General features: G+C 46.5%; 1 protein-coding gene across 5 annotated transcripts in view; it reads right to left on the reverse strand.

Annotated features, from left to right (window-relative positions):
• The window catches only part of VMP1 (vacuole membrane protein 1), an 864,072-nt gene that overhangs the window by 813,250 nt on the left and 26,965 nt on the right, over positions 1-23,857 (reverse strand). The window lies entirely within an intron of this gene.

A 23,857-nucleotide genomic window follows, 5' to 3' on the forward strand; every position in this document is an offset into this window, starting at 1 on the left:
CCCGACTGGCCTGGAGTTGGGGGCATTAGCCCCGGGGACTTGCCTGCCATCCACCAGAGTCAAGGACGTGCCTGTGCGGGGAGGTGACCAGAGCTGGCCCACCGTGAAAGAGTAGTGGAGAGCGCGTGTGGAGAGCGTGTGTGGAGCCCAAGCGTCAGGACATGGGTGTCCAGCGACGAAGGACGCCTGGCCGGTCCCGAGACGCTAGCGACGAAGGTGGGCTGCCGGAGGAGACTACCCGGTGGTGAGTACCACTACTGCCTGGGGGTGTCTTCCGAGACCTGTGAGGAGGCTCAGGGAACCTGTTGGAAGTGGTCGACCTGTGGAGACCGGGGGCCCAGCGCAGGAAGTAAGCTGGGATATGGGCCGCAGCGAGACACGACGTGGGCCCTGAACTTGGTGAGGAGGCAGCTGGGCGCCGCATAACTGGTAGAGCCTGATGGATAGAGGACCTGGCACTGGGGCCCCTGTTAATGCTAGAAGATTCGGAGGCTATTCTTGCTGCCACTAGGCCTGTAGTCGGCAGGTAGGCGACCTGCAGAAGTAGCGAGAACCATCACCCGGTAGAGTTCTGGGCCTTCACGGCGGTGGAGCCGACGCGGTGGTGGGCACGTTTGAGCTGGAGTGGAGCGGCTGGCACGTGGACGACGAGTGGTGGATTGACTCGTGGGAAGGCCTAGTGGGCTGCTTGGGCACGTAGGGGAGCTTGTCCAGGCGGTGGCCGCAGGAAGGGCCCAGCATTGGTCTCAACATCCCATGGTATAGAGCGGGAAGCTCGAAGGTGTATCGTCTGGTGTAGAGTGTTGGTCGCCGAACCTGTTGAGGGACTCCGAAAGGGGTCTGCTTGGCAGGAGACTCCAGGAGCGCACAAACCACCTCGAGGGTCCGCAAAGACAAAACAGTGAAGGACCTGTTCGCTAAAGCCCAGGCGGGAAAACAATATAAAGACATGGCTGCGACCGCTGCACCCCCCCTCCCCCGGCCACGGATCACGCAGACGGTTTGGGACCCATTACTAAAGCCTTCTTTGAGTCACTCTTTACTGCTTTGAGGGACAATATCCACACCTTTAAAAAGGGATTTTCAGAGGAGCTCAGGGAGGTTCGCAAGGATATGGACGGCATAGGGGAGCGTGTGGCGGAGCTGGAAACCAAGAGTGATGGGAGAGATACTGAAAATGAGGCTCTACAGCAGGAGATAGTGCGAATTCATGACCAACAGGTGGACCTGCAAACACACCTTGAAGATCTGGAGAACTGTTCTCGTCGCCATAATGTGCGGATTCGAGGTGTGGCGCTGACCGAAGACACCAAAGACCTGTTCGGATTCACGAGAGAACTTTTCAATCACATCTTGGGTCGCCCGTTTGAGTCGGAGCTCAGGCATTTATAGAGTACATAGGGTGACTCCCCGGTGACCCATGTCGACCTCCCCACCGGACTATTGCACAAAAGAGTACATCCTCCAGAAGGCTAGGCAGCTACATCCCCTGTCCTTCAGAAATCAAGCACCGGTCTTATTCCAGGACTTGTCAGCACTTACTTTACAGAAACGCCGGAACTTAAAGCCCGTGGCAGCGTACCTCCAACAGCGCAACATTTCCCACAGTTGGGGCCACCCGATCTGCATTGTGTTCAAACTAGACAATAAGCTCTACCAGCTCCACTCACTGAAGGAGGCGTGTCGCCTGCTGGGTATCGACCCGCTTGCGGAGGAGGGGGGAGTCGGCGGGCCAGTCTGGGGGAGCAGAGGCCTCTGGTTCCCAGTGGCACCAACAAGGTAGAAGACGCCGTGTAAAGAAACCACCTGCGGCCGAGATCAAGGATGGTCAGCAGTGGAAGCAGTCGCATCTGAGATGACCTCACCCCATCCCAGCTGACTTTCATGTTCCCATCCCTTGCGGCTGTTTGACGGTTTGTTTTTCTTGTCAGGTTGACCCGTAATACTACATACCAATCACCTATGCAGATGATGGACACTGTGTTCTTGGATTTTGACTTTCTTGTTCGGGGGGTGGGGAGGTTATTTTTGGGGAAGGGGCGGGGGAATTGCAGGGGGTGTGGAGGGGTGGGTGTCCAGTGCTCCACGTTCGTCTTCTACCCAATGCTGGCATGGCTCCACATGCCCGAGCGGCCTCTCCATACTCAGAGTTTGTTTGCACTAATGACACTACACACAGGTCTTCAAGCACTAGCCTGACCCAGTTGACTAACGATCATTACTGCTACCATCCTTAAGATCTTTACCCTCAATGCGAGGGGTATTAAAATCCCAGTCAAGTGACGGGCAGTATTGTTGCGTTTAGAAAATGCACAAGCTGACATATGCTTACTCCAGGAGACCCACTTGCTGGTGCGCGATTGCTATAGACTGCGGTCCCGCAGGTTCCCCACTCAGTTCTTCTCCTCCTGCTCTACCAAGATGGCGAGGTTGGCAATTTTGGTGGCACAGCGGTTCAAGGGGGAGGTATTGCATAAAAGTGCAGAACTTAAGGGGAGGCTTCTGACATACCATTTCGCCTTAGGCGGTCTCACGTTTACAATTGGCTCCCTATATGCCCCGAATGAAGGCCTTACCGAGGCCACAGCCACGCCGGACCGTAATGTTATCTTAGGGGGCGTCTTAAACCTGGTGTTTGATAATCTCTTGGACAGATCCAGCCAGCGCACCCACCAAGTAGGCGCACTCTCTGCAGAGGGACTCGGACGATTGCACCACTTAGACCTACACGACCTTTGGCACAGTTTCCATCCCCAAGATAGGGAATATTCCTATTATCCTAATGCACACAAGACCTACGCTAGACTTGATCATTTGCTGGCCTCGGGCCCAGTGCGCGTGTTCACGACTGTAGCTGAGATGGGGGTAGCCTCACTTTCAGACCACGCCCCGGTTCTCACCACTCTTACTCTTCCACCCGCATCGCGCCCCTCCAGGGTATGGCGTCTTAGGGACACGCTATTACACAGGGCTGATGCTGTGAAACACATACAAGGCACCATTAACGACTACCTTTCTCATAACGCCAACCCAGAAACGACCCCTGCAACCCAGTGGGCTGCCCTGAAGGCGGTGGTTAGGGGAGAGTTTATTGCCCTCACAACGGCTGATAACAGGGAACGCCAGCGCAAGCGTGATGAGCTCACACAGTTCTGATGGTGCTTTCTTTTTGGACTCGGTTTCTCTGCCCTCTTTGACAGAGACTCAGGCGGGTTGCGGGGGGGTTTGGATTAGGAGTCGCCACTAGATCCTAAATGGTTTAGGTACTTGCTAAACACCTCCCTAAGTATACAAAACCTAAAGGGAGCCCTACTGGTGCTCCATGATCTAAAGGCGCAGGGGCCCACACCTTAGTTGGGATCCCAAATCAGGTGCCGGCTCAAGATACCTGCCCAGTCCTGGCGCCTGCTCGAAAGCCCCCCCGAGAACATTTAGAGGGCTAATGTTACCCCTCTTCCACTTTTCACTATCGTGCTTCACTATTCCTTCGGTCCTGAAGAAACGCCAGGTATCCTTTGGACCAACAAAGGTGTGAAACATGCTAACCTAATCAGTTACCAGGGCACATTACGCCTATTGTGGCAACACCGAACCTACGGGTTCTTTTACTGTACCAAGAGTACCTGTTCATTAAAGACTCCACAGGTATACCCTTAGGTATTTTTAAAACTCACTACACGCATGATTACACCCTATTCTTAGGACCACCCACACACCCACATGCACCATACGGCAGTTGTCCCAAATGATCACCGCTAAAGCGACATCCTTCGGGTGTGTGAGGGCAACAAGACACAAGATATATCTTGTCCATCTCTACCCCTCATTCTCTACACCGAGTCCGCGACCTAAGACGCTCCTGTCACTTTTCCTTTCTCTTTTTGGAACAGTACCCCCTTTTTTGTAAATGAAGGAATGAAGGTTATTTTGGAGCATGGGTAGTGGACCACCGAAACGCTCCCAGTCCTCCCCCTCTTCTCTTTTGAATATGGGTTACAATCGCTGTCATTCTCAAGCCCAATAAACCTGCAGGTGACTGCTCTTCACACGATCCTATATCTTTAATCAATATTGAGTCAAAAATACTTGATAAAATGTTAGCGACTCAAGTGTGTGGTGCGCTCCTTAATTCACCATGACCAAAATGAATTAATTCCCAGGCGTAGTACTAGACACAGCCTGAGGCGTCTTCACATGGTTCTCGCCAGGGCACATGGGATCTTCAAAGATTGTGCGCTCCTATTATTAGATAAGGAGATCTCAGTTCATGGTCTCTTCTTACACCAAATTGGAGAGAAAATTAATTTTGGCGGTCACTTTCACAGGTTTGTTTAAATCCTTTACATTGAACCATGGGCTCAGGTTAGAGTAAATGGGACCCTCTCCATGCCCCGAGGCGTGGGGAGCGGAATGCAGTAGGGGTGACTGCTCTCCTCATTACTGTTTGCGCTTGTAGTAGAGCAGTTAGCTGTATGTATACGGATGGATGTTTAGGAGATATAGTGGGCACATGGTCATGAGGACCAAATATCCAAATATGTGGCCGACATATTGGACATTCACTGACCTAGTACTTCTATCCTCCGTCTGAAGGACATTCTCCACAAATACAGTGTTGCTTCTGGCCTTTGGGTCAAATGAGGTAAGTCTACTGGCCCACATTGGTTACAGACAAAGCATTTTGCCCATTCATACCCCCTTCCAGACAGCAGCCGATCATTTTCAGAATTTGAAAAAGCGAGACACAAAGTTTGCACACTCATTCCACTTAGTTATTTTATGCAGATTTGTACAGCGCACTGTCACCCAGGAGGATATCCTGGCTCTGAGTAGGGTTAATTCAAGTCAAACCTATCTCCAAGTGGGACTACTCAAAAAGACAAGTCTTAAGCTTCAGGAGTGAGGAGAGGGCTTTTAGGTGCAGCAGCAGGTCGTTCCACACTGTAGGAGCGATGTAGACGGCTCAACTATTCTGGTTTTCCGTATTGGTGGGATGTGTGCAAGTAACAGCCTGGATGAACAAAAGTGTTTGGATGGTTTGTGAAAGTATATGAGCTTGTTGAGGTATGCTAGGCCAGTGTTACGTAATGCCTTGAAAGTGTGGATGAGGAATTTTTTAATTGCGCTCATTTGTGTATGGGGAGCGAGTGGAGCGCCTTCAGGTGTGGTGTGTTGTGTTGTGTTGTGAGAGTGACACGGGCTGCAGAGTTTTGAATGGTCTGCAATCTTCTGGTGAGGTTTTTTGTTGAACCTGGCATAAAGAGTGTTCCTATATTCCAGCTTGTTTGTGACAAGGGCTTGCATGACAGCTTTATGGGTGCTGATTCTGAGCCATTTGAAAATCTTCCTCAGCATCTTTAGGGTATGGAAGAATGAGTGGGTGACAGCAATGACTAGGGCACTCATGTTGTGTTTGCAGTTTACAATCGAGGTTCTTGGCCTGGTAGTTGGGGGGGCTGTCTTGGCCCTAGCTCTGTTAGCCAGGAGATGGAGTCCCACAATTAAGTTCTCTTCCAGAAGATCACAATTTTGGTCTTATGAGTTGTCAGCTTTATTCATTGAACCTGGGAAATAGGCATCTTGCCCGTGAGGAAGAGAATGAGTCGAGTGTCGTCGGTGTATGAGAGGTCACTGATGTCATGAGAGCAGATGATGCTGGATAGATGGATCGTGTATGCGTTGAAGAGAACCAGGCTCAGGAAGGATATTTGCAGAACTCTGTAGATGAGGTTGCAGGCATCTAAGGTTTGTGGTACTAGGCTGACCGACTGGGTCCTACCAGTCAGGAAAGAGCAGATCCATTATAGTGTATGTCCGTTGAGCCTGATGTCATGTAGGCGTTGGTAGAGGATGGGGTGAGACTGTGTCAAAGCTGCGAGGGGGCCAGGATAATGAAGGCTGCCGTTTCTCTTCCAGCCAGAGTCATATGGATGTCATCAGCGGCAGCGATGAGGGCAGTTTCTGTGCTGTGGTTGGGTCTGAAACCAGACAGAATGAGTGAAAACATGGCACTGATGGGTTGCAATCCTCTGGAGTAGGTGTGGTCTGGCAGGGGTAAGATGTGGGTCGGTGACTGAATGGCAAGGCAATCCCTAGAATACTACCAGTGTTCACTGGTGGCTTCGCTGGCAGGAAGCACAAAAACATTCAATGGTATGCTAAACCCACTGCAATACCTCACTGTGGTAGGGTACCTGGCTTGCTCGACAACCAAACTGGCATGCTTTCAGCAAAGGGACACGATGAGTAAATTCTTGTTAGGTGATGTATGGAGAATTGATCGCATCAGGTCTTTTCAATACCTAGTTGTAGATTTTCAACTTAACAAAACCCAACAGGGAAACAAGGAATCTCACAGATAAACAGGTCTTCAGCCACTAAATCCCCTGACTCCAATCCAAAACTGAGGGAAAGTGTGAACTTGATCTTGGTATCCAAGATGACATTGACAGGGTAGAAGCAAAGATGGCACTGCAGGTGCTGGTTATCTCCAGCTGCAGCCCGTGCAGGTAAGAGTGGTGGGGCCATAGGGCCATGTTGGGGGGGTGGGGGGGGATAGAGGGATTTCGACAGACTACCACGAGTTAAAATTAATTTTCCATCATGGTCGTCTGTCGAAATTCCCCCCTCCCCCCCCCAACATGGCCCTAGGGCCTCACCGCTCTTACCTACACGGGCCATGGCTGGCTCTCTCTACCCTATTAAGCCATATCCTGTTTAAATACCTACATATAATAACCCCTCCAGGTTATGGGGAACGGGGAGAGCAAGTGCCTGATTCTCCAAGGTGTGACTTCCAACATGGTACCGTTTTCACATGATATGGCTGTGCCCCCATGTGGCAGAAAAACAGTCCTAGGGTGAGCATCACAATGGGAAGGCAAAGGGCTGGTAATGTAGACTCTGGACTCGGACAGCAACGTCATGATTTTGGATACTATGGATCATCTAGGTGTCCTCCCTCATACCCATATTCTCAATGCTGATTAAATGAAGCAGGGGCATAGGCTTCTGTGCTACGACATAGGAATTGGTTTATAAAGCCTGAGCAGTGTAGAATAAAAACTATAAAATACGGAACCTACTGGGGCATTAGGTAATGCTGCTGCATCCTTCAATTTATTTCTGGTCACCAACAAACTTGATATTTTGGTTACAAATTTGAATTTTTGCTTCCTCATTGCCCGCAGACATTCTTCCTGTGCTCAATAGATTTATATTAAAAAAAAATCTGTGATGTTTCTATGGGTTGACCTCAATAGTAACTTTTTAATGACAACCCTTTGAATTAGCAATCTTTTTAATTATGCCTCAACTCTATAGACATTCAGCTGTCTGCATCGGTGGAAAAAGAGGAATTTCTATTTTCAAAATATGTTGTGGAATTTAATATTTATTTTTGGACCTCTTGAAAATAATTTACACTTCTGCTTTAATTGCCCAAGATTAAACTTTCGAAGATCCAAGATTGAAAACTGCTACCTGCCATTATCAAACGTGTACTTGCCTTGTCAATGATCTCTGTATTAATACAGAACTTAGTTCAGCTGTGGCAATTCACGCTGAAATGAACTTCAAGTTGTCAGCACCTTGGGTAGGACACAATAGGAGCCAAAGGTGGCATCACATTCTGGCAGGCGAGGAAGCCGTTTCAAGTTCAAAGTGCAACAGAAGAACTAATCAGCCAGCATTGAAAAAAAAATGATAACTGGGAGCACACCTATTTGTTAGAGGGAAAATGGCACGAATGGCGGATGTTTTTTAATCATTGTAGATGAGTCACATTAAATGGTGCAATTTATAGGACTAGGTCACTATGAAGCCATGAGCTGATGTGTCAATGACAAGTGCCTGGTTGAGAACACAGTTGTTTCTAGCAGACTAAACGTTTTATTACATGTATATATCCATACTAAACGTTGTTGTGAAATGTTAGTTTAATCTAGTCATGTTATATCACATTAGGATTTGTCTTCATTGCTTTACCCCAGAATCAGAATTGTTTAAAAGCTACAATGTTGTTTAACTCCAAAGTTCTATCTGTGGTCATACACTAAAATTGTTTAATTCAAAACAAAGTCACATGCCTCAACACCATCAATTCCGACGGGTCTTAATAGCCTTCCGTTTCTACAAAGTATCTGTCCAGAAAGCATAGTCCCCTTCGAGCAGAACAGACTCATTTTATTTATGTATTTATTTATTTGGTGTTTTATATAGCGCGGAAATGACCCTGAGTGGGTTATCAGAGCGCTTTACATTTGCATATCTTTAAAAAGTTTTGTTACCAAGTCATTAGTAATTGTACAATATTTTGCAAAAACATTAAAGCAAAAAGAAAAACATATATACAGTACCCCAAAGAGGTTAATGTTTGGTGAGAGGTAGCATGCGTGTGATCATGGTGGATCAATGATAGTGACAAGTCTGCGGCGATTATGAGAGGTAATTACTCATGTAAAAAGATTTGGCTTCATTTTTTAAAGCAGAGATTGACGAAATTCTTCGAATGTTAGGGGGGAGAGCGTTCCAAATTCTAGGCGCTGCACCAGAGAAAGCTCGGTCATAAATTATTTTCTTACGGAGTCGGGCCGGTGTCAGTAGTAGATCTCCCTGACTCCTGGAGACTCGGCATCCTCCTGATAGTGTGATTTTCTGGGCTAGGTAAGCTGGTGTTTTGTAATGTATCACTTTGTGGGTATACATGCAATTTTCGGTTGTACTCTCGCTTCATAAGGTAGCCACTCAAGCGCTTTCAGATGAGGGGTAATGTGGTTGAATTTCCTGGAGCCCGTTATAAGTCTTGTGGCCGCATTGAGACAGGCTTTCAGTGGGGCTGTTGAAATCTTGGGAAGACCAACTGGGGTTGTGCAACCATACTCGGTCCTTGATATTACTAGTGCCTGGACTCCAGTTTTAAGGTCTGTCTTTTTAGGAAGGGCTTCAGTTTTCTGAGGTACCTTAGATGAACCAGGCATTTTTTGCCATTGTGTTGCATATGCCATAGCATATTCAGGTTTTTGTCTAGTATAATTCCCAGGTATTTGGTAGAACCAACAATCCTCGGTGTATAGTTTAGAGTTTAGTGCTGTGATCAGATTGGTCCACTCCAGGACGTTAGTAGCGCTTTCTGGGGGTAAATCATCAGGAATTCGGTTTTATGAGGGTTAAGCTTTGAGTGATTACTGGTTAGCCTAAGGATGGTAATCTTGATGTACAGCTGTGTGTCATCTGCGCACATGTGGAAAGAGATGTTTGCTCGTTGTAGGGTTTCTGTGAGTGGCTCTACGTACAGATTGAGTAGTGCTGAGGATAGTGTTGAGCCCTGAGAAACTCCGATCGCATTTCTGGAAGAAGCGGATAATGTTTGGTTAACTGTAAATTTTTGCGTTCTATTCTATAAGAACGATCTAAACCATTTTAGGACTGTACCTCCTAATCCTTTCCTATTTTTCATTCGATCTAGTATTTTGGCATGGTTAACCGTGTCGAATGTCAAAGAGAGGTCGAGCAGGATTAAGAGACAGGTTTCATTGCGGTCGAGGGCAAGTAGATAGTCATCTACGATGTGTAGAATCGCTGTTTCGGTACTGAGGTTTGGTCTAAATCCTGATTGGTAGTCATTCAGCAGATTGAATTCAGAGATATGATGGCTCAATTGTTGTTGTGCGCAGTTTTCCAGGGCTGTGGCTAGCATGGGGATGTTTGTTACTGGTCTGAAATTGTTGGGATCAGAGGGGTTCTCTGTTGGTTTTTTAAAGATTGGGGTGACTTGCCCTGTTTTTAGGCAGTCCGGTATTGAGCCTTGTGCCAGTGACACGTTGATGATCTTTGTCCATGATGGGATGAGCAATTGATTTATTGAAGACCAACACTTTGCAGGTAAAGGATCGTTATAGTGATTGTTTGGTTTGATGGACAAGATGATCTTTGAAGTGTCTAAATCACTGATTGGCTTGAATTCTGACCATCCCACATTATTTTTAGGAGTTTTCAGAACTGGTTGCAGTTGAACCTCATCTGGGGTGCTCTTAGTAATACAAGGGTCTTCAGCGGCTTTTTTGAGCTCCATCTCCATCGATTTGGCTATGGCTGTGAAGAAGGAGGAGAAATCTTCAATGCTTATAACCGCATTTGTAGTAGTTGGTGCAGATGTGGCCATTTTATTAGATTGATCTTAAAGCAGATCATCAAACCCTACCATCCACTGACCAATGACCATTGCTCACCTTCAACAACACAAAAGAACTTCTTAACCGCATCGCTGCGGCGGCTTTTCCCGCTGTGTGCGGCAATTTACGAAAAGCTGCGTTACATGACTAGCCCAGCTCGTCATACGCACACTACTACCTTGGCTGATGACGAGCTGAGCTCGTCATCAGCAGCGAAGCGGTTAAAGCTAAAGTTGGAGTTCAAAGCTGTGCCTTTCTACAGTCCAAGATGGACTACCATCAGCATCCCAAAATTGAATGTGCTTAGTTTTGGTTCACCATATATGTAAAACCATGTTGTTTTCCCCATGTATTTTATAAAATTCAAACTAAATGCATTAACTTTATTTATGATTTAACAACTGTATTGTACATAGTGGAAAGTTTTTAAAAAAAAACTCTTAAAAGACATAACTTTCTCCTAACTGCTCCGTGCAATGAACGTGGTAGAAATTGATAATTAAAGAAACACAATATGTTTTGTTCATTTCTCCTGCTTGCACATACTAATGTTATGTAACTGCGTCCTACAAGTGTTATTATGAATATTTCTTTTGAATTCCTGACAATAAAGAATTTAAAAAAAAAAAAAAAAGACATAACTTTGCACTCTCAGGCACACATCCAAACGGGAGCAATGAATTACTGTGCAATAAATTTAGTCAACTATACACAGGGCCTATGTCACCCCCAAACATCTTGCTAAAATGGACCCAACTAGACCAGACAATTGCCAGAGGAATGCAGCAGCACATGCCGATTTTATACAGTATGAACATTTCTAGCATGTTATTGAACTGGCTGGAATCCTATACCTAATGCTACCTCTAAGCCTGCACTACTGTAATTAGCTGAAACATTAAATAACATCCCTGCCTGTCGAGTTTCTAAGATGGATTGCACAGCATACCTTTTAAACAGCAAGCATGACTGTTTGATATCAGAGTTCTAGCAGGGGAGAAAATCATCATGATGTGAGTTGCAGCCTCCCTGTGCCCCATATTGCAGTGAACAGAGTCCAGGAAGTGGTAAGGAGGCAGACTAGTGTTAAAACGATTTTCCTTACCTGTGATTGCATCATCTTATTTTTTTCTTTTTAAATTTCTTTAACTGTCTTGGCCTGTGGTTGATACAGTTTAAAATTGTAGTTTAATCCTGCCAGTGATTGCCTAATTTATCCCATGTTTTTGTGTTTAAACTTGAGGATTTTTCCGCCTGTGACTGCTTCCATTTAACATGTTGAATTGTGGGATTTGCAGTCCAAACTCTGTAGTTTTTCCCCTCTCACTCCCCGTGACTATCAGTGTTCCCTCCAATCGTCTGCTTTGCTCTGTGCTAAGACCTGTATGTTGAGCAGTGCACCCTCATCGACCATTTTGTGTTATCAAGTCAGTGAAACCAGCCCACCACCCCTATGAGACAGCAGTAATCTGCTGTAAGCTGTTTAAACTGTGTTTAATAGGGACTGTGCACTTCGTTTTTTGGCCAGGAGAGGGAGTAAAGTTTTATACAAATAGTGTTGTGAGAGGACAAGTTTGTTGGGGCCTTACCAAAGTGTGGATTGAGCCTGTCTGTCTCCTAGGAGATTTGTGAATAGAGCAGCTCCTCAGTCCCAGCCCCACCCCCAGGCCAGCAGACCTAGGACTGTTATTGGTTTTCCCCAGCTCCAAGCAAATCTGAGCCCTCTTCTCACACAGGCCCCTTAATGCTTTGCTGGGTGCATCCCAAATCATTCTCCTCCATCTTGTGAGTTGCAGCCTAATTGTGCCCCAGATTTCAGTGAGGGGGTCCAGGAAGTGGTAGGGAGGCAGACTAGTGCTGTCTCTTTCCTAACAAAAAGTTTAAAAAACGATTTACCCTACCTGTGATTGCATCGTCTTATTTTTTTTCTTTTTAACATTTCTTTAACGGTCTTTGCCTGTGGTTGTTACAGTTTAAAATTGTAGTTTTAACCTGAAAGTGATTGCATAATTTATCCCATGTTTTTGTGTTTAAACTTGTGGTTTTTTCTGCCCGTGACAGCTTCCATTTAACCTGTTGAAATTGTGGGATCTGCAATCCTAACTCTGTAGTTTTTCCCTCTCATTCCCTGTGACTATCAGTTTTTCCCTCCAAATGTCTCATTTGCTCTGTGCTAGGACCTGTATGTTAAGCAGTGCACCGTCAGCGCCCATTTTGTGTTAACAAGTCAGTGAAACCAGCCCCACCTACCCCCCGAGACAGCAGTAATCTGCGGTTAGCTGATTAAACTGTGTTTAATAGGGACTGTGCACTTCGTTTTTTGTCCAGGAGACGGAGTACAGTTTTATACAAATAGTGTTAGAGGGCAAGTTTGTTGGGGCTTTACCTGCAGAAGTCCAAAGTGTGGATTGAGCAGATTTCTGAATAGAGGAGCAGCTTCCAACTTCCTGGCCAGCAAGCCTTGGCTGAGGTAGCTGGGACCATATATAGTCTTATATTGTTTGGTACATGTGTGCACTAATTGGTGGTTGTATATGATGTTTCTATTGGATTAGGGTGGTGTCCTCATTGGTTGGGTATTTAAGGGTTCTGATTGGATTCTGGGTCTGTGTTTCAATAAATGTAGGGTTGGGACTAGGGCTTCTAATGGAAGTAGGGATAGGGCTTCCTGTGTTATTGGTTGTTGGGACTAGGGTGGCACTATGGCTAGGGCTAGGCTTGTAATTGGAAGTAGCGATTAGGGCTTATGGTGTGATTGCTTGTTGGACTAGGTGTGGGACTAAGAGTGGGGTTAGGCTTTCTATTGGAAGTAGGGACTAGGGCTTCCTGTGCCACTGGTTGCTTGGACTAGGGTTGAGACTAATGTTAGGGATGGGGCCTATATTGGACATAGAGATCTGGATTTTTTAAACTGATTGGGTGCTTGGACTAGGGCTAAGATTGGCTGTAAGGTCCTCGTCTCCTATTGGTTCTAGATTATAGGGCTAGTGCTGTCATTGAATATTGTTAGGGTTAGGGTTCCCATTAGCAAAAGGGGTCACCTGACTACTAGGGCTATAAACGGCCATGGCTTAGAATGTCTTAGTCCGAGCGTCGAGTGCCTGTATGAGCCTGTTAAGGGTTGAGAGGTCACGGGTGAGTGTCTGTTTGAGCCTGTTAAGGGTGAAGAGGACAAGGGTGAATGCCTGTTTGAGCCTGGTAGGGACAAGGGCCAGGAATGCTGCCCATTATTCATTAATACCCACTCTATGTATTTGTCCCTCTGTATATAAGCATTTATTTTTAATATAGATATGTGCCTATCTTAGTGTATTGCTTTGTATATAAATGTACCATAATTATGTGGTTATAAAAACAAAATCAAGAAGAAAAATCATCTATGGTCTACATGTACTTGCTTCTATTGTGCATCTATATACCTCCATGTACTTGGATCAGTGTGTCTGTTACTTTTCTCCTGAAAAAGCATATCCAATGCACTACCCTATTTCTCATCCGCTGCCCCTATCAATATCTTTAATCTGCATATACTCACCTCCTTTATGCATCTATATACTTTCAATGTACTTATGGATCTAAATATTTATCTCTTTCTTCTAATTTAGCTCTTCCAATGCACTGCCCTATTTCTCAGCCTATACTTCTCTCAATATATCTTCTAGCCCAACTTTCTAACTCATCTCAAACTTCTTTCTACTTCTCTTTGCAATCTAATTCACTACCCTATCTCTCACCCTATACATCTATCATTATATCCTCTACATCCACTCTCTCATTTATCCCAAACCCCATACAACTACTATGATCCCCAAAATAACCCTTTCTCGACTCTCTCCTATTCTGCTCCTCCTTGCATCATCTGACACCTCTTTTACTATACCGATCCCCCAAAACAAACCTTTCTAAACTCTTACCTCTGACTCTTCCCCTCCAAAAACCCTTTTTACTCATCCAAAAGCCTCCTCCTACTGATATGACCTAAAAAATAGAAATCCTTCACTCTTCTATCGCTCCACTGGCCTTTTCAATCAGAATAACAGAGTAGCATGTTCACTTCTCTAATTCCATATTCCACTATGCTAATTCACCACTAATCCTTTATCGGTTCCAGAGTAGCGTGCTACTGGCCAACAAAGCGTTTAAACACCTCTTCAGGGTTACAAGCGCTATATATATATGCAAACTTTTTTTTCCCTTTTTTACCCCTCCCCAACCTTTCTCAACCCAAATAACTGACTAACATATCCACCACTCAAATTACTTCACATTTCAACATACTAATTTTCAACAATAATCCTTTATGGGTTCCAGAGTAGCCTGCTACTCGCCAGAAAAGCACTTCAACACCCCATCAGGGGTAACAGGTGCTATATGAATGCAAACCTTCTATCCCTTCGCTATCATTCTCACTCCAAATAACTGACTAATATACACAACTCAAATTACTTTCATAATTCACCACTAATCCTTTATGGGTTTCTGGAGTAGCGTGCTACTCGCCAAAAAAAGCGCTTCAACACCCCATCAGCGTTTAGAAGCGCTACATCAATACAAACCTTCTTTCCTCTTCTATCCTTCTGCTATCCTTCTGAATCCAAATAACTGACTAACATATCCACCACTTAAAATTTACTTGCATGTTTCACTATACTAATTCTATGTCAGGACCGGAGGCTTCAGATTACGCTTTTCCTTCTTCGCCGTTTATTATATACCAAAAACACAGCAGCCCAGAAAAGCTCCACAAAAAATGCTTATATATTCCAACACAGGAAAAAGCATTTAAATCCAGAAACAAAACGAATTTTAACATAATCCAACTACAAATCCCATCATTCCATCATAATCCAAATAACATCAGTCCTTCCATAGTGTCCATGACGACTAGATAGGGTGTCCATCTTGTCTCTTCTCCCTCTTTCAGCCAGTTAAGTGTTTTTTTCTTTGCTCTTGGTGAATGTACTATATCTGCCATTATTGCTTCATGAATGTGCATGAGTTTTGGCTTGGGGGGGGGGGGGGGCCGGGGGGGAGGGGGGGGGACTCTGATGTTTATTGCATTTCTGTGCCGTTTTTTCTTTTTCAGAGCCCCTTTCCGATCGCAGGGACGTCCTCCGTCCCTTTCGCGATCTCCCAGTGACAGCCGCGGTGTTCATTACAGCCACCTGGGGGAGCCCTTACGTCTCGCTGGTCTCGGCGCGGCTTCCTCGCAGTTCGGAAGCCGCGCTGAGGAGAGAGACGCTTCGGTGCCTTGCCCCGTCGCCTCACCTTTACGCCCTCACTGTGGGGGTCTGTATTTGCCCCAATTAATCTCACGCCCGGAAGGGTCTGTATAGCAGTTGTACCGCATTGCCACCTCCGGGCATTTGGAAGCACTTGCTTGCAGTTTTAGTGCTGCCCTATTTCTGGTTTACAACCAGGCCCTGACATCTGCGAGCCTCTGGCCTGCCCATGAGTCGGTGCTTGGGTTTCTAGCACTGTTTTTCCCCTCTTTTTCTCTCAGGGTCTTAGGGTTCCCCATAGACATGGAAGAGGAGTATTATGAGGAGGAGGAATATCACCACTATCTCAATGATGAGGAATTCTATAAACGCAGTTGATAGCTCTATCTACCGCTGCGTTACAGACATTGTAGGCCCCATGGAGGTGCGCCTCTCCACTCGGATAGTAGAGGAGTGCGCCAAGTTGGTGCAAGCGCACTTAGGCGCCCCAGGTTCGGACCCAGGCCCTTCTGGGGTTGACCCACCTGCTCCTAAGAGACCTTGCAAGGAGGGGATCTCGGGGGGGAGGGGGGGGAGACGCAGGGTGTGGATAGGGATGCCTTTGCGCATCTGCGTGACGCTTTTCTGGTGAAGGCAACCAACCCCACCCCTGCGCCGCCACCGGCACCTACACTGTCTGTATCTTTGGGTACGGCTCCCTCATCCCCGGGGGGTAGTCTCCGGTTGACTCGGACGACGATGAGGGTTCGGTGCGGTCTTGGCGCCCGTCTGGCTCTGCCGCTGAGTTGCCCCAGGACAGCTCAGGCATGTTGGACCCGGATGAAATTATTCACCCGCGGTCGGCTGCCTGGGCGCCTGGGGAAAAGGTGGCGAAATTTGTGGCGGGGTGCCTCCAGAAACCCTTGGAGAAGAAGGCGAGGAGCTGTCTGCGGGGTGAGTGCCCACGCCCCACATTAGAGGGGAAGGTCGCTATGACACCAGAACTGGATGCCAAGATGGCTACTTTTATGGCCAAGTTTGTCAAAGTTCCGAGCAAGGGAATAGACAGGTCCTGGCGTAGCTGGCAGGACAAGTTGCTGGACGCAATAGGTCCGATTACTAAAATTCTGGACATGGCGGAGGAGGCAAAGGTGTCAGGGGCGGCCATATCTCCCGAAGTTTTGTCAAATTGGGTGCAGAGAGTGGTAATTTTTTTGGGAAATGCCAATTGCGCACTTTCAACGGAACGTAGGCGTTCCCTCTTGATTAAGTTGGACCCGAAGCTAGGGGATTTGGCCTCCTCGGAGGCAGGGGCAGTCGCCCAAGGGGGCCTGTTCGGGTACCCATTCATAAAAGAATTGGGCAAGTTTGTTTCAACTTTCACGTCCCTTGATAAGGCCCAATCCAGCATCAAGCAGGGGTTTCAACAGCGTTTTTCCCGCGGGGCCAGTCGCGGTAGGGGCCACGCGACCAGCGGTGGCGATCAAAATCCCACCAGCAGGGGGCAAGGCTCCGGAAGAGGTCAATACAATACCTCAGGAAATTACACAAACTTCTACCCTACGAGAGGCCAGCACTTCAGGGGGTGAGGCGGTTACAAGAACAACGCTGGCAGCAACAACTCCAACGTTAAGTCTAGTATCGCCGGACCAGGTTCGAATGGGCGGCCAGCTAGCAGCTTTCCCAGAGGCCTGGGCGGCAATTACTGCAGACGCATGGGTCCTTCAGACCGTGCGTGGTTTTCATATAGAGTCTTACGATCAGCCCCATCAGAAGAACCCCCCTCGCCCAATAGTTTTTTCTCTGGCCGATGCGAAGTTGATCGACGAGGAGGTCTCAGAGCTAATCCGCAAGGGAGCCGTCTGTCGATCAACTCGCCATCCTTCGGGGTTCCTCAGCAATATTTTCCTTGTGGAAAAGACGGATGGGGGCAAGCGTCCGGTCATCAACCTCAGGGAATTCAACGGCTGGTTGACTTATCGTCACTTCAAGATGGAGGGGATCCATCTTCTTCGGGATGTGCTACTTCAGAACGATTGGATGGTTCGTTTAGACCTGAAGGACGCCTACCTCGTGGTCCCTATCCATCTACCACATCGTCGCTTTCTTCAGTTCGTCTGGAACGGTCAGGTGTTCGAATTCACCGCCCTCCCGTTCGGACTTTCCTCCGCTGCGTGGTGCTTTACCAAGCTCCTGCATCCGGTGGTGGAGGTCCTGCGGAGCCAAGGTATCCGGATGATTGTTTATTTAGACGACATCCTCTTGATGGCTCAGTGCCCCGAGAAGCTCAGACTGCAGCGTCAGACGACTGTATCCTTGTTGCAAGGGCTAGGTTTCGTCATCAACGAAGGCAAATCGATGCTTTCCCCGTCCCAAAGCGTGGTATTCCTCGGATTCGTCGTGGACTCGCTCAAAGCCTCTTTGAGTGTTCCGTCCAGGAAGGTAGCCAAGATCTAGCATGTGTTGCGACAAACAATGGCAAAACCACAGACTTCCCTGCGGCAAATCGCCAGAGTTGTGGGACTCCTGTCCTCTTCAATTCAAGCGATCTTCCCGGGACCACTCCATTACCGGGCCCATCAACGCCTCAAGGCGCATCATCTCAGGCGCGGCGTGTCGTACGATCAGTTGTTTCCCCTTACGGAGGAAGTGAAAGGGGAAATGGCCTGGTGGCTCGCTCATATGGAGGCCTGGAACGGCCGGGCGATTTTCGGTCCAGCACCAGATCTGGTCATAGAGTCCGACGGCAGCAGGTCGGGCTGGGGCGCCCGCTGCGGGGAATTCTCCACAGGCTGCGCTTGGTCGTCCGAAGAGCAGGAGTTGCACATAAATTGCTTGGAGCTCCTAGCGGGGTCCTTTGCGGTTCGTTGCTGTACCACGGATTCGGCGAGCTCATGTGTTCTCCTGCAGATGGACAATGTCTCAGCCGTCCGATATGTCAATCACTTGGGCGGTCCTCAGTTGCGAGCGTTAGCGAATCTAGCAAAAGATTTTTGGGACTATTGTCTCGCCCATCATGTCTCCGTGACAGCGGAATACTTACCGGGTCGGGCCAATCAGGTGGCCAATTGGCACTCCAGATATCTACGGGACTCCAGTGTTTGGAAACTAGATGTGCTGATATTCCAGAGACTGAACGATCTTTGGGGACCGTTCTCGGTGGACCTGTTTGCGTCCTGTTTGGATTATCAGCTCCCGCGGTTCTTCAGCTGGAGGCCGGACCCTCTCGCAGAAGCCACGGACACTTTTCTCCAAGATTGTTGTCAGGAGAGGGCTTATGCGTTCCCACCCTTTGCAATGATCATCCGGATAGCGGCCCAAATTCGCCGCCAAGGAGCGGAGATGGTGGCGGTGACACCCGTTTGGAGATATCAAGTTTGGTTTCCAGTTCTTCTGGAACTTTCTTGGGATTCTCCAATCCTACTCCCCCGGTTTCCTCATCTTCTCCTCAGTCCGGAGGGAGAACCGCACCACCTTCTAACGCAGGGAGCTCTCCGCCTCATGGCATGGCGGCTTTCGGGCGACATTAGCCGATCTCGAAAGGCCTGGGAGCGACCGAGGATCTTTTGGCAAAGGCATTGCCTCCCAGGACCACGAAGAGATATCGATCCGTTTGGACCAAGTGAGTGCATTGGTGTCTTCGACGGGGATTTGGATCCCTTGGTCGCAGGCGTCGTACCAATTCTGAATTTTTTGGCAGAGCTGGCATCCGAAGGCCCGGCATATCGCACCATTAACGCAATGCGTTCTGCGATTTCAGCGGCTCATGAGCCAGTGGACGGGACCCTTTCATATGCAGACTCCTGCGTGGGATTCGGCTTTCATTACCCCCGGAACCACGATATTCTGTTCTTTGGGACGTCAATGTCGTTTTAAAACTCTTCCTTTCATGGCAACCTAACAAGTATCTTTCTCTGAAAGAATTGTCGGCGAAATTAGCGATGCTTTTGTGTTTGGTGTCTTGTCGGAGGGTTTCGGATTTGCGGGCCCTCGACATTTCAGCAAGAGTTTTTGCTCCAGACGGTGTGACCTTTACGGTGGGCCTTCGTACTAAGTCTGCTTCTCGGACGATCTCGTATCCAGCCTTTGTTGATTCCCCCAAACTGTGCGTAGTACAATGCCTCAAGGCGTATGAGGAGATGACAACAGAACTCCGCCCAACGGGCGAACGACAATTGCTCATTGCTTTGCGAAAGCCGCACAAGGCTGTCTCCTCTCCCACTATTGCTAGGTGGGTGCGTTGGGTTTTACAAGAGACAGGTATTGACGTGAAGCAATTCGAAGCGATGGCTTCAAAGGCTTTTTCTTTGGGTGCTCGCCTGGAGTACCTGATGCGTGCGGCGGATTGGTCCTCGGATTCCACATTTAAGAGGTTTTATTTCAAGCCGGTGGTGGACATTGCGCATTTGGTCGTAAGTAAGCTTTGAACTAGCATAATCTGAAGCCTCCGGTCCTGACATAGAATCGAAATTTGCCTAGCATAGTAACGGTAAGTTTAAATTCTATTAAGGACACGGAGGCGAGGATTATCCCTCCCAGGACTTCCTGGGGTAAGATTCCCACCCGTACTTCAGTAAGTAACCAGGTTTTGGGTTTCTATTCTGTCTGCACTTGTTACAGTAATCGTTGATTTTGCAGTCGTTTTGAACTGTTCAGGCGAAATTGAATCTTCTTGTTTAAGCGTGAAGTTTTGGTTACAACTCTTACGCTATTGTATCTCTCCCACTAGGAAATGAAGGTTCCAAACAAGACTAATATGAAGTCGGCATGACTCGCGCGAAGAAAGAGGGAGAAGAGACAAGATGGACACCCTATCTAGTCGTCATGGACACTATGGAAGGACTGATGTTACTTGGATTATGATGGAATGATGGGATTTGTAGTTGGATTATGTTAAAATTCGCTTTTTCCTGTGTTGGGATATATAAGCATTTTTTGGGGAGCTTTTCTGGGCTGCTGTGTTTTTGGTATATAATAAACAGCGAAGAAGGAAAAGCATAATCTTCGCCTCCGTGTCCTTGATAGAATTGAAACTTACCATTACTATGCTAGGCAAATTTCGATTCAACACTAATCCTCTATGGGTCCCGGAGTAACGTGCTACTCGCCGAAAAAGCGCTTCAACGCCTCGTCAGGGGTAGTAAGCGCTATACAAATGCAATTACAATACAACATGTTTTGTTTTGTGGGGAGGTCCCCTATAATGGCTTACCTCACATGAGATGTGGTTTTACTCTTTTCCCCCATGTGGATCCGTAACAACTATTGATCATGACTTGTTTTTCCTCTAATGTATTCCTCCTGTGATCTCAAAATATGATCATGTATTTTCCCTTCTCGGCCTTTTATTATTTTAGGAGTATTTGGGATCATTTGTGACCCTTAGTAACAGTAACTTATTAATTTCCCATACAGATTCATTGCCCCACCTTCTGCGTCCCTTGTCCTGATGGAGACCCTCTAGCAAGGTTTACACTACGCCTGCATCTGCTTGGGTCGAAACGTCGACACTTCCTCCTGTGTTCAGGCTCTTCCCTGACTTATCATTTGTGATTCTGTTTTATTCGAGGCATGATTGCTATATTAATTGATGAATTGTTTTTTTCCATTGTGTTAATCTATTATCATTTCTGGTGTATTCAGGTCTTAGTGACCATTGCTACAATTCCCATATCTTCACTATCCCATCACCACCCTTCCCTGTCCTACCCTTTAGGGGCATTATATGTGATTTACTGTGTATCTATTTTATGAATGATTTTTTACGATACACGTTGTGATTAAAAACAATGTTGTTATAATTTTTCTTGCATTTATTCAAGTCATTTTATCTTTGATTTATTTGTTCTACTATCTGGGACCACATTGTTTGTATCAACTATTCAGCCAGGTCCCAGTGACTTTTTGGGTTAACCCGTGTTTTTACAGCACAATAATCCTGAAAAGGCAGCTGTTGTGTCGAATTTTCAGTTTGAAAGAAGCCGCCTTGCAAGTATCCTGTGCAAGGGAATCCACTTGTTTAAGTGTACAACTAAACGAATCCCTAAAGATTACTGCTTGACTGCCATCCATCCTTTAGGGGGTGGTCCAGTCTAGTGATCAAGTACTCTGTTGGGACTGCAATTGCAAATTGATTGAGGGTAGAGGCTGTGAAAATCTGCACCTGATAAATATGGTGCGTCTAAATATAACGTGATAGTGCAAAGAACCAAGGAGCACTCTCCTCTATGCTCCTTACCCAGGAATAAATTCTTTTGACAACATTAAACGCAAGAAGGTTCAGCACTTTCAACAGTAATAACAAGATAATGACCAAAGCAGTGAGCACACAAGAAGATATTCAGATCCCAGATGTTAGTTTCCTAACAGGATTGTTCTTTATTGAGTTTCTTTTAAATTCAAAGGACCATAGCCAACACGTTTAGTCTCACACCAAGACTTCTTCAGGGCTTAATCAGGTCACAAAAAAACCTTTTCAGAGATGAGTGTTCCAACAAAATGTCATAGTTTCCATGTTCAGAAGACTTTTATATATATGCATTACCACAATTGCGGCTCGATAACCAATGCTAGTCAGTTTCAGGTATTTTCATACTATACAAAAGTCTTCTGAACATGGAAACCATGACATTTTGTTGGAAAACTCATCTCTCGGGGGGGGTTGGCGGGGATCATACATTTGGACATCGCAAGGTGACAAAGGCAGGGATCGTCATCACCTACCTACAAGCACCTACCCACCCCCTCCTACCTGTGGCCATCGCAGGTAGGCAAACCCATCGCCAGCACCTACCTTCCCTCCCCTACTACCGGTGGCCGTTGCAGGGCGGCAAACGCAGGGACTGCCACGGGTGGCAAAAGTCTAGCTATGCCACTGCTTTACGGGTGTGTTACTGAGGACCACACCTTAAGTTGTTATGACCATCTAAGCTTTACGACTGTTTTTGGTGAGGTCACCCTTCGAATCAAGGCACCATGTAGCCAGGGCTTTAAGTGTGATGAAAAAACTGGGAAGGGGGGGGGGGGGAAATCTCTCAAAGGTGCATGGTTGATGTAATTAAGGGCATGGCTTAAAAACACGTAAACTGAAAAACTGTGCTTAGCAAAGTATGCCGCTCAACTGGTATTTTGCTGCTTCTGTCACTTCATCCAGATATACATAATGCAACAAGTAACAATACACCTACAACAAGCCAGGACTATTGTCTTTGCCCATGGATGTTGTTGAATAAAAGAATTAACAACTATGGCTTTGTTTTATAGCATATTGAAAATGTTTCAGTTCTGAAATGAGACTGTGAAAGAATTATAACGATTCTCTTTAAAGTTATATCAAAGGCAGTGAAGGGTGGTACAGCTGAGGAATTAAGATTTATTTTTTTCACCGAGGGTAAGGTCCAAAATAAAAAGGCCGATAGGGACCGTTTCAGCACCTACTAATTAGAACTGCGATTGCTGCGCACCGGCAGGACCCGGACTACTTAGAGATCTTCAAGTAGCTTGTCGGAGCAGCTTTATAATGCTGGAGAGTGAAAGGGGCTGAGAATGATCGATCTGGAGGAAAGAAATACAAAGGCAGGCATTATATTTTTTTTCGAGTTGTTGGCCCGTGCACTGTTGTGCTTGGTATTTACAATACCCGTTAGTTAACTCCCAACAGACAAATGACTTTTAGGATTCGCTAAGCAGACAATATTATCTCATTTTAGACTATGGAGATTTTGGTTAAATGGATCATAATGGAGGTGCTCCTCACATCGTAACCAGACATCTTTACTATGAAGTGCGTCATTAGAATCCGTTTTACTGTACGTCATAGTATGAAAGGTTTGCTTTAGAATTACGTTTTTCTCTCCCTATGATGATGTTTTAATGTGTGATTTTATGGTCATTTATGCCTCAATAAAGAAGTAACTGGCTAACTGACTGTGGAGGTAAAATATATACAATAAAACATTTTGGGATTTTAGCATGGCCCTCAAAGGACATTTTGGTAAAAAATGGCTTTGGATTAGAAAGGAACATTGAAGGCCATCACTACTAAGCTGCAAAATGAGACCCCACTTTTTTTAAAGTCCGATTATTTTTACTGAGCACTAATCAGTAAAAAACACCAACAGAGCAAAGACTAAGTCCTCACACTAAACCAAAAGAAAACAACTGCTGCCATAATAACTGTGTGGATATATCCTCTTTTCCCGAGGATACATTGCAATCGTCATCTCCAGTTACTTCTTAAGACTCAGTAACTCTGTACAAAACATATAGTCAACTCTCCCTTCGGAAAACAAACTGTGGGGGGGAAACGGAGGGTAGGAAGAGAGGGACGGTCATATGGAAGGAGAAATAGGATGCTGTGGTCACAGAAGGAGACAAGGGGAAACTCACATGATAACAAATCACTGCTCCTTTTTACCCTCGAGCAGGCTTGATAGCAAAGGGTTGACTTGACATCCAGTTTCAGCAATTCTTTTCTCACTTCCT

This window comes from Lissotriton vulgaris, chromosome 2_1 (genome assembly GCF_964263255.1).
Source record: "Lissotriton vulgaris chromosome 2_1, aLisVul1.2, whole genome shotgun sequence".
Classification (NCBI taxonomy): Eukaryota; Metazoa; Chordata; class Amphibia; order Caudata; family Salamandridae; genus Lissotriton; species Lissotriton vulgaris.